This window comes from Papio anubis, chromosome X (assembly GCF_008728515.1).
Source record: "Papio anubis isolate 15944 chromosome X, Panubis1.0, whole genome shotgun sequence".
Classification (NCBI taxonomy): Eukaryota; Metazoa; Chordata; class Mammalia; order Primates; family Cercopithecidae; genus Papio; species Papio anubis.
Genome location: NC_044996.1, coordinates 87,449,632 through 87,458,138, shown reverse-complemented (window position 1 = coordinate 87,458,138; position 8,507 = coordinate 87,449,632). Strand labels below are relative to the sequence as shown.

Genomic DNA, 8,507 nt, shown 5'->3' with positions numbered 1-8,507 from the left:
TTTATGTAACTTAAGTTAAAATCTTTATTAAATAAGCTAGCTTTAAAATTATTGGTAAAGTAATATTAGAAATGTCTTAAGAATTGCCAGCATACCTTTTGTTTACATTTATTAATCAAGCAATTTCATACTTATTCCTGCCAAATACTGCAAGTTGTCAAAATTTGGCATAGGGATTACAAAATTATAAACCCAACCTTAAACAGAATAATCTTTGCTTGTGTAATTTTAATAAATAAGAGTGACATTGGTTTATAAGACTGATACTGGTTTAATGAAAAAAGTTGCATCTAGAATTTAGTAAGATTATTATAACTTCTAATCCTGTGGTTTTAGACAGTCTAGTTCACTGGCAATAAGCAGGTTTACTAAGTTCCTCCCAAAGTTAGTTCAGCCTATGCCCAGGAATGAACAAGGACAGCTTGGAGGTTAAAAGCAAGATGGAGTCAGTTAGGTCAAATCTTTTTCTCTGTCTCAGTTATAATTTTGCAATTGCGGTTCAATAACTTTAAATGACGACTATCACAGTTTTCATAAATAATCTAGGTAAACAATTAAAATAAAATAAGTAAATGTAATGGGATAAATACTTGTAGACAAACTTCTCATAATTTAGAATACAAAGCTATATTAAATTAAATAGTAGACATTGCATTATTTGAGTATTTTCCAATAAAAATATATTGTAGGAAAACATTCTTGCTAAAAAAAGTGTGTACTTTTTTAAAAGATGAAAAGTTTTGTGTAATTTGAAGCTTATTTAAAGGTTATATATAAAACAAGGAAAAGGAAGCAGGAAATAAGAGATGTAAAGAAAGTTATAAAAACAGAGGTTTAGGCCGGGCGCGGTGGCTCAAGCCTGTAATCCCAGCACTTTGGGAGGCCGAGACGGGCGGATCACGAGGTTAGGAGATCGAGACCATCCTGGCTAACACAGTGAAACCTCGTCTCTACTAAAAATACAAAAACTTAGCCGGGCGAGGTGGCAGGCGCCTGTAGTCCCAGCTACTCGGGAGGCTGAGGCAGGAGAATGGCGTGAACCCGGGAGGCGGAGCTTGCAGTGAGCTGAGATCCGGCCACTGCACTCCAGCCTGGGTGACAGAGCGAGACTCAGTCTCAAAAAAAAATAAAAATAAATAAAAATAAAAAATAAAAACAGAGGTTTTCTGTGGTAAGAAAGTTTAACGAGAAATAATTTTATATGAGAAAGAATTTTGTATGGTAAATTTAGACCTAAAATAAAATGACTAGTTGTTTTAGAAAGAGTGATATTCAGGACAAACCTGAAAGTTCCAGCGTGTCATGAGTGGTCTGTGTAAGTCATAAAAGAGGATTAAAAAAAAAAAAACCTTTTATATGATCAAGTTGTATGTAACTAAAAAAAATATATAATGCTCTTTTAGAGATTGGGCTTGATGTAAAAAAAAAACAAACACTTATACACTAAATTATTTGTTAGAACAATGAAATTTTCTTAAGAGGTTGATTTACTCATTATAAATTATAAGATATATTAATTTCTTTTAACCCAAAGTTCAACTTTTATTGCATCTCACTGTTTTTCAGCTTTCTCTCACTCCCATTTTAAAAGGTACATTTTCTTAAAGGTCTAAAGGAAATGTTTTCATCCAACATAATATTCTCTGCACTGCAGAAGGTCTTTTATTTTGCCTTTTGGTAACTGGCCTAATAAATTGTATGTTTTATCAAAATAATTTCTATGCCATTATTATTAAGTTTGGTTTGCTTAGGAAAAAAAAACTGAGATTTAATTTTTTTTTACATTAATGTTATTACATTCATGTATCTTCCTGTATGTGCTTTTAATGTCATTGTGACATTGAGTTACAGGGCTTTGACTCCTGGGTGTAAAAAGGGCACCAAGTCTTGCTAGATCTTAAACACTGAGAGCAACTAAAGTCTCATCTTCAGGCCCCATAGAAGATACCAATCAAAATAAACTGTATCCCTGAGATACAGGCCAAAAATTGAAGCTGTGTCAACTCAAGGCCCAGAGACTATCATGGAAAAGTTGGACATAGGAGATTGTAAGGGCTGATTTTGAAAGAGAAAATAAATTCAGTTTCTCTATAAATTAATCATTAATTTCAAAGACACACTGATGCAAGACCAGCATATGGGCCCCTGTGTCAGATTAACAAGGTTTTCTTGAAGCATTAACCAAGTCCTTAATAAAAGTTATAAAGGCTTATGGAGGTTATATCTGATGGTCAAAAATTAAAATGCTATAGATCGTTTGTAAAATTTTGAGAAACAAATTTATTTGGCTTCATGCTGTTATTATTAGGAGTTATTTTGAAAATCAAGTCTCCTCCCACAACAAATAACGGTTTTTGCCTTTTTTTTTTTTTTTTTTTTGAAACCCTTGAGTTATCACTTTGGTAATTCATTTAGAATGACATATTTTACAATGACCTGTTATTCTATTTTGTAATATCAAGTGTTTTAAACCTTTTATATTTGACAAGGTTTCCAAAATGAAATGATAAATTATGTATTTGTAGACCTAATTAATTCTTTAAGATATTAGGTTCCAGGCCGGGCGCGGTGGCTCAAGCCTGTAATCCCAGCACTTTGGGAGGCCGAGACGGGTGGATCACGAGGTCAGGAGATCGAGACCATCCTGGTTAATATGGTGAAACCCCGTCTCTACTAAAAAGTACAAAAAAAAAACTAGCCGGGCAAGGTGGCGGGCGCCTGTAGTTCCAGCTACTTGGGAGGCTGAGGCAGGAGAATGGCGTGAACCCGGGAGGCAGAGCTTGTAGTGAGCTGAGATCTGGCCACTGCACTCCAGCCTGGGTGATAGAGCGAAACTCCGTCTCAAAAAAAAAAAAAAAAAAAAAAAAAAAAAGATATTAGGTTCCCTAAAGTTCAAAAATGACATAATTTGGCTTATTTGGTGCAAAAAGTATACAGGAAGCGTTGTCAAATATGAAATTGTGTTTGGTTTTCTTTGGGGTGTATTTGTATAAATATGTTATTGGTATGTTTTCCAAAATTATGGGAAACTCCTGTAATTCTGATATGATTTAGTGTTCATTATCAGTAATAATCATAATTGTTATGTTAAAATTATTGTGTGTCACAGAAGTAACACATTTCCTTGTCAGTTGTATCTTTGAGTATGGCTGCCCTAAAATTTTTGTTATCCATGGACAATTGTCATGTTGTTTTGTCCTCTTTAGAAGGTGATTTTATAATTAGCTATAAAGTTCTTAACAAGTGCTCTTGAATGCAGGTTTCTGATAAGTTTGGAGATTATGACATGAGAATAGAGGAAACACTTTCAGGATTCATGGAGAAGCTAAAATTTTTGTGAATATCAAGCAAAACAGGAATTAGTGGCATGGACTGGACTAATCTTTTTGACTTTTCACTAAAAATGTTGCTGATCCTTTGTTTTGTTTTCTAGTCTTGAAACTTTTCTTTAGAGCTATTGACAACTTTTACCAATTTAGTGTGCTCCTATGAACAAAATTTGGAGCATATTTTTTCTCTCTATCTGATTTCTCCAGGATTTGGAAACTATTTTTAAATATTCTTAACTTATAATAATATAGTTATTTGCATAAAGAATCTGTTTTCATTTGTAACAGGACACAATTGGAGAAACTGATTATTTTACCAGGGCTTTGACTGGAATAGTGTGCTTTCCTTTAAGGAATAAAAACTGCCCTCATACCTTTGCTACACAACCCTTATACAGGGTTTCTGACCTGTGGTAGGTAAAGAATGCCATTTTCTGACAGGTTCAGGAGCCCCAGGTTTATCTTGGAACCTCAAGAGGAGAGGAAACTTACCCCACTTATAGGTATTTGGTGATACAAATCCATGGCTGGGCTCAGCTTTAAAACGTTTTATCTGAGGAAGAGGCTCCACATTGGTTGGGGATAGGACCCAAAACTGTCTGGATCTGAGCTGTGGAGCAGAAACCACTTATCCCTCTCATTCCCCAGGACTTCTGTGACTCCTGGGCCACAGAGGTCAGACCAGGCTAAGGGCCTGGGCATAATCCCTGCCTGGCCTCCTTGCCCAAACTGACAGAGGGGCCAGGCTGAGCAGTAGCCCCTCTGTCACCTCAGCTAGGGATCTCCTGCCCCCCAAGCCCAAGTACAATCCACTGTGGAATGAGTCTCTGTCATCACTGGAGGAGGGGCCTTCAGGGTCCACCCCACCAGAGGAACTGCCTTCCCCATCAGCCTCATCCCTGGGACCCATCCTGCCCCCTTTGTCTGGGGACGATAGTCCCACTACTCTGTGCTCCTTCTTCCCCCGGATGAGCAACCAGAGGCTGGCCAATTGGGCCGGGGGACACCTGGGGCCTAAGGGGGAGCCAGGAAGGGCAGCCGATGATGGGGAGGGCATCATAGGGGCAGCCATGCCAGACTCATTCCCCTACCCCTCCTCCAGGACATGAACAAGCTGAGTGGAGGTGGTGGGTGCAGGACTCAGGTGGAAGCGGGCCAGCTGGGGGGTGAGGAGTGGACCCACCATGGGAGCTCTGTCAATAAGCCCATGCAGGGCTGGCTGCATCCCAATGACAAAGTCATGGGACCTGGGGTTTCCTACTTGATTGGTACATGGGCTGTGTGGAGATCCTGCAGTCAATGAGCACTCTGGACTTCAACACCTGGACTCAGGTCACCAGGGAGGCCATCAATCAGGTGTGCGAGGCTGTGCTGGGTGCTAAGGGGGTGACAAGGAAGAGAAAGCCCTGTAGCCATCCACTCAGCTCTATCTTGGGAAGGAGTAACCTGAATTTTGCTGGAATGCCAATCACTCTCACCACCTCCACCAGCAGCCTCAACCTTATGGTCACAGACTGCAAACAGATTATCACTAACTACCACATGCAATCTATCTTATTTGCATCCAGTGGGGATCCGGACACAGCCAAGTATGTTGCCAATGTTGCCAAAGACCCTGTGAATTGGAAAGCCTGCCACATTCTGGAGTGTCCTGAAGGGCTTGCCCAGGATGTCATCAGCACCATTGGCCAGGCCTTTGAGTTGCACTTTAAACAATACCTCAGGAAACCACCCAAATCAGTCACCCCCCATGACAGGATGACTGGCTTTGATGACTTAGCTTGGGATGAGGAGGAGGAAGAGCCACCTCACCATCAGCACTATAATGACTTCCTGGGAAGAAACCCCCTCTTGGGCATGTGGTATACATGAGGCTTCGGGAAGCAGCCACTCTAGGGGCTGCTCAACCCTCTCTACCCAGTGCCCAGACCCCCAGCCACTTGGGAGCTACACTGCCTGTAGGATAGCCTGTTGGGGGAGATCCAGAAGTTTGCAAACAGATGTCACCTCCACCACCCTGTCCAGGCAGAGAGCTCTTTGATGATCCTTCCTGTGTCAACATGCAGAACCTAGACAAGGCCCGGCAAGCAGGGAGTGGTGCTGGGCCCCCCAATCCTGCCATCAGTGGCAGCACAACCTGGGACCTGTTTGACATGAAGCCCTTTGAAGATGCTCTTCATGTGCCTCCTCCTCTGCAGTTGATGTCATGGCTGAGCAGCTCTGAGGGGACCCCTGGTTCCATGGGAAGCTGAACCAGCAGGGGGCTGAGGCACTGCTGCAGCTCAACAGGGACTTCCTGGTGAAAGAAAGCATGACCACACCTGGCCAGTATGTGCTCACTGGCTTGAAGAGCGGGTAGCCCAAGCATCTGCTACTGGTGGACCAAGGGTGTAGTTTGGACAAAGGATCACCACTTTGAGAGTGTCAGTCACCTTATCAGCTACCACATGGACTATCACTTGCCCATCATCTCTGTGGGCAGCAAACTGTGTCTACAGCAACCTGTGGAGCGGAAACTGTGTTCTGCCCCAGCACTCTCTTCCAGAAGATGCCCTCCAACCCCTTCCACCCTATTCCCTAACTCTCAGGACCTCAGTTGGGAGTGTTCTGTGGGCATGGCCTTGTGTCAGAGCTGGGAGTAGTGTGGACACTGGGTTTCATATCCAGCTGAGTGAGAGGGTTTGAGTCAGAAACCTGGGGAAGAATCCTGCTTCTCCCCAAGCATTAATCGTCAAAGTATTAATGTACAGAGTGGCCCTTTACCTGGGTCTTTTCTGTGTCAACCTGATGCCCCTTCCCCAAGAAGGTGAGTGCTTGTCATGGAAAATGTCCTTTGCTGACAGGCCCAGTGGAACAGTCACCCTTCTGGGCAAGGGGGAATGAATCACACTTCTGGGCTTCAGGGTACCCCAGACCCCTCTCAACACCCCTACCCCTATGTTTGAACTTTGTGCCTTTGACCATCTCTTAGGTCTGAAGATATTTTACATAAAGAGTTATTGGGACCCTGAGTTCAATGACAGGGATGCCAGCACCTTCTTGGCTTCTGGGACCTGTCTTCTCCTTGCTCAGCACCCTCTCCGGTTTGGGTTGGGAGAACAGAGGCAGGAGTGGCAGCTGTCCCCTCTCTCTGGGGATATGCAACCCTCAGGGTTTGCCCCAGGGTCCCCTCCTGGCCAGGGAGGAGATGGATCCCTCCCTTGCTCAGTGGCTCCTGGGGGCCCCTCACCCCAAGGTGTCTGCATATACATTTCATAAGGCCCACCGTCCCATGTAGCATGCCTATTGTACTCTACAGCCAAAGTGTAGCCCTCCCTCCTGGAGCCTCTGCCCTGCCTCCCTTTCTGGGAGGGGGGTGGGGGTTATTGAATTTGGGCCTCTTGTAAGTTAACTCTCCCAGGTGGATTTAGTGGAGGTAGGAAAAGGGGCATTGAGATTCTAAAGCAGTAGACAATCCCCAAATACCATCTGTAGAATTGCAACTGCATTCTTTCAAAATTTTGTATGCATATATTTTAGGGCTGTAGACTTACTTTTCTAATTTTGTTTTCCATGGTTTATTCTTGAGCACAAAATGTTAATCAGTTATTACATTTATATATCACCTTTTTGACTTTTCCAAGCCCTTTTACAGCTCTTGGCATTTTCCTCCTCCAGGCCTGTGAGGTAACTGGGACCGGCAGCATTATCTTTTATACCAGAGACCTGAGGCAGATGAAATTGATTTCCAGCTAGGACTAGAAAAACTTGGGCCTCTTACCGCGAGGCTGAGAGGCAGAAGTTTGCCTGAATGCTGGTCAGTTTCACGGATGGGAAACGCAAGACCTACAATTCCTGAGTACCTTCTACAGGCCTGGTACAGCCTAGGCCCGGGGTGGCCACACCACAGCAAACAGGCGCCTCTCTTTCGGCCTTGTGGATAAGGGAGAGTTGACTGTTTTCATCCCACCCTCCTTTTGTTGTTATTTGGATGTTTCCACGGTCTCGCTTATACCAAAGGGAAAACTCTTCATTAAAAAGTCCGTATTTCTTCTAAAAAAAAAAAAAAAAAAAAGTTTTATCTGAGATTCCTTCTATGGAACAAAGTTTCATCAAAGCCAATTTAAAAGTCTATGTAAAAATGATTATTCTTGCTGCACGGTATACAAATAATTAGGCCGAGTATAATAAAGCTAACCAGTCCTACCGTAATCTGTCTTTAGTTAAAATGGAAATCTGGAGAGAGAAAAGTTATGTTTCAAAAACTGTAGTACATCTGTTGTTAGATTCTAGCCTTACCTAATTTTTAAAAAATTTTTATTATTTTCTACAGTTTGAACCAAATTCTAATTTTTCTTGACTATAAGACTGCTAAATAATGTTTTTATTTTTTTTCCTTTTTCCCCATTTTTCCTAATTTGAAATTACTGGAAACTAAGCTGTGCTTTCATAAAGCCATGAATACTGAAGCTGGACAACTTAAACTTCAGAAGAAAATAATAGCATCCTATGTACATACGTAAGTGACTTTCATATCTGCCTACTGATGTATGAACTTCAGACTATGTGGCCTATATTGATTTTCCAAGATTGTTCTTTTGTTTGTTGTTGTTTTCCTCCCTTTTTTACCCCTATTTTCTCTTCACAGGACCTTCTAAAAATGAGCTTTCCTAATAACTCGGGGCCTACCTTTCTAGGAATAAAACGACCTAGCCATGAGAGATCAGATGAAACCTGAGACCAAAGACTCATTTTTTTCTACTATGCTTTCTCCAAAAGATTTTTAAAAAGAAAAGGGGGAAAATGTGAAAGAAAAATATCTTGGGCCCCCAAAATCACTGAGCTAAAAAGGAAAATTTAAGCTGGGAACTGCTTAGGGCAAAACTGCCTCCCATTCTATTCAAAGTCATCTCTCCTGCTCACTGAGATAAATGCATATCTGATTGTCTCCTTTGGAAAGGCCAATCAGAAACTTACAATAATGCTGCTATTTTTCTCTCATCTACCTGTGACTTGGAAGCTCCCCCTCTGCTTTGAGTTGCCCCTCTTTTACTTCAAATTGTCTCACCTTTCTGGATAGACCAATGTTCATTTTACGTATATTGATTGATGTCTCATATCTCCCTAAAATGTATAAAACCAACCTGTGCTCTGACCACCTTGGGTACACGTTATCAGGACCTCCTGAGCCTGTGTCTT

General features: G+C 41.9%; 1 pseudogene; it reads left to right on the top strand.

Annotated features, from left to right (window-relative positions):
- The first annotated feature begins 2,929 nt into the window (after nucleotides 1–2,929).
- Nucleotides 2,930–7,378, top strand: LOC101009769 (annotated as a pseudogene).
- Nucleotides 7,379–8,507: the final 1,129 nt, after the last annotated feature.